Source organism: Pygoscelis adeliae, unplaced genomic scaffold, assembly GCF_000699105.1.
Source record: "Pygoscelis adeliae isolate BGI_AS28 unplaced genomic scaffold, ASM69910v1 Scaffold77, whole genome shotgun sequence".
Lineage (NCBI taxonomy): Eukaryota > Metazoa > Chordata > Aves > Sphenisciformes > Spheniscidae > Pygoscelis > Pygoscelis adeliae.
In genome coordinates this window covers 2,994,826-2,998,226 of record NW_008825216.1, presented here as the reverse complement: position 1 = coordinate 2,998,226, position 3,401 = coordinate 2,994,826, and positions in this window count along the sequence as shown.

Below are 3,401 nucleotides of genomic sequence, written 5' to 3'. Positions count from 1 at the left end.
TCATGTATACCTGCTCTCCAGCTGCTCCCACTGAAATTCAGGCTTCACCAACCTCACGTACTCCAACCTCACGTACTCCCAGGCTGCCAGGCTTTAAGGCTAGAAGGGATCGCTGTAAAGCATGCAGCCTGACCTCCTCCGCAGCACACTGCCACCGAATTTCAATCAGGAACCCGGGCAGCAGAAGCATAACCTTAATTTTCAGCTGTGTCTTGTCACAGCCTTGGCCTGATACACTAGTCACAAGAGGAGAGTCACAAATAATTCTTCACTCTCCTAAACAGAATAGCTACAGGGGGTGCGGGGAGGACACAAATTGAAAGTAAATGGATATAAAAAGGTAAGGTAGGTGGTAAGCTGCAGATAGTACATGACAGATCTGTACCCTGCTGTTTTTGCAGTCAAGTATCTTAGAATAACAGTACTGAGAACGACAGTGTTACATCAGGAATATCGGTCAAGACAATATTTCCTGGCAATTGTTTGAGAAATGCTTTTCTCACAGCTAATTGCTCCCAAGAGGCTGTGTTTTCTCTGTTTTTAGAAGGAGAGCGGTTAGGAAAGAAGGTTTTTAAACCTCTGCACCCTGCTGTGGGACAAAGAACTGGTGGGGGGGCGGGGAAGGAAAACAGAAAGAAAAGGAAAAGGCACAACAGCTGTAATGTTCTATGAAACGATTTTGTTCTGTTCTCTTGCCGGGGTGGTGGGTGCAATCATCAGTTTGGCAGAGATAAATACAGAAAAAGCAAGAAATTTTACAGGAAAGAAAAGGGGAGTCCCAGCTGCAGGAGTACCACATTGCCATCTAGTGGCACCGGCTCTGGGAAGCCAAAACACACGGGGCTCTGCAGGCTCTCCATGCCTCCCCTCTCCGGTGCCTGGGTCCGGGCAGCAGGCACGCTACCTGAACGTGGGGCCCAGTTTCTCTCCAGTGCTTTACAACCACGCTTGACAACTGCAAAACCACTTGGTCTATAAAAGATAGGTGTAGGAAGGCAAGGGGAAAAGGGAAAAATTCCACCAAAAGGAAGTTTAAGACAAACTGGGCTTTCCTGGGAAAAGCCGGTGTTTACACCGAGGCCCGCAGATTCCCATCTTTCATTGCTGCTGCATACAATGCTACCGCAGCCTCGGCATGTTCTGCGATTGTCATATGGACGTCTACAGCAAAATGATGGGCTGGCAGGAAAAGCGAGTGCCACCTTGTCCCAAGGAGACAGGCCTGAATCTAAAGCTGATGCCCTGTTCCCAATCGTGTAGGACCAAATGCCTCAGTGCCCGGATGTTATCTGCAGAGCCACCCCTGAAAATTTAACTCCACCGTGTGCCTCTGCGATGACACGTTTCCTTTGTGTTCCGAAAAGAATACAAATGTTAACCTTTCAACACTGAAAAAAAGAAAAGCCAAAATGCTAAGCCCCTTAGATAGCAAAAGGCAGGCACTCCACCTTTGGAAGACACCCAGCAAAGGGCAGTGAATGAATTATTTTGTATGACCTTCGCGCAGCAAGTTAAAAAGAAAAAAGAGCTTTGGTGTATGTGAATTCTGATGTTCATCGAAAGATGTTAAATTGGAAGGTCCTGGCTGCAGCAGACTTCTCTTTAGCCAGAAAACAAAAACACTCCCAGTGCCTGAACTCTGCCAGAAGAGACCATCATTTTGGGAAGCAATAGAAGCAGCCTTGCATCAGGCATCCAAGACTACCCACAAAGCTCTGCCTCGTGGCAAAGTGCTTTCTGTTCTTGCACTTCCCACTAGAAATAAATGACCACTCTCACACCTTATGGGCAATGAAAGGTGATTAGCAGCAGACTGCATTTGGCCCTGGTGCAAAGGACAGTATGTCTAGCTAATCATTAGCTCCGTGCCTTTGGTTCCTGAGTCCTGTGAAGCTTCACAAGAGCGCAACTGTACTGTATGTGCCCTAAACAGCCATGTCAACAAGGGTGATATTCTTTGACATTAGCAAAAATAACGTGGTCTTCCAAGAAGAAAGGAAAATGCAGTTAAGTTCCCCAAAATGAAGATAATCTATGCTGCTCCAGTGAATCAGTCTTACAGCAGCATTTCTTCAAAAGCCCAGAGTGATGACTTCTACAAATACTTTGGTGACTACGAATACTATGATGACCTACAAATACTTGGAATTTACAAAATCCCTGCTGCATCAATCAACAACAAAGCTTGTGTTGTCACCCCCTGAGACGAAGCACACAACATCTGCAACATTACCAGGAGTTGGGGAGGCAGGATTTGAACAGTAAGATTAAAAAAAAGGAAAGGCCATGAAGGATCCTGAGTCTGAGCCTTTGCTGGTTCTGTCAGACTGCAATCTGTTTCTTAATTTTTTTCTCTAAAATCAGGGTGAGATCACTGTTTTTATTGAAAAGGTGCTGCCCAAGGTAGGAGACATCCATCTGTGAAAAGATCTACTACAGTCTAATGACAAATATTATCAGCCCTGCTGAAAAATTTTGAGGGCAACCCAGCAGAGAAAACACTACTCCTGACCTTGGCAGAGTCTCATAACAAACACCATCCTGGAAACAACCAAAATGAAGGGAGGGATTCTACACAGGAACCAATTGTTTTCCCTGCTTCACATTTTGTGACAAAAAGCATGGGGAGAGCACTGCCCCAATATCCATACATTCCATCCCAGGGTCTCTGCGTGCTTCAGAAAACCAGTTTAACTTATCAGCACTTACTTCCAGAGTTGCCCAGAGAAGCGAAGGTGCCCAAGTGGTTAGCTCAAGCTCCCACTAAGAACCAGTCTGTTGGTTCTTGAGGGTGGCAGAACACAGCAGTCTGATCATCCGACCTTCTGGATATATGGCTACCATGTAGCCAGCTCCTTCCAGGCATATCCTCCTCTCCTTTCCAAATACTGGCTCCAAAGTGGAAAAAGGATAGAGCCATCCTGGTCAACAGATAACATCTGCTGTAACCACAAGGACTTTGAGCGTCAGAAGCAAGCTTTAGAAGGCTGCATTGTTTTTAAGGATGGGTCAACTGTCCAAAACTGGGCTACAACTTTCTCTCAGTAAAGTACCTCTCCAGTTTTCAACCGTTTTATCAAGTTGTCATGTATTCACAGTTTGCAATCCAACTTCTAGGATGGACGCTGACTCACTGCATTGCTTTCTAAGCTGTTTGCCTTGCTTATGCCTGCTTAATACCCATGTCCCAGCTTTCCTATTTGCACGATGAGGTCACTGAATTTCAGGCACTATGGCATAGGCTGATTACTAAGTTTTGACAGAACAGTCAGAGTTCCTTTTAAAGTTGCTATCAAACAGCAAGCCAGATTTCTGAAAGATTGCTTCTTACATTTGCAATGCAAAGCCACTTATGAACTGCAGGACTGCCAGCAGAGTAATTAACCCAGTCCTCGACAGTT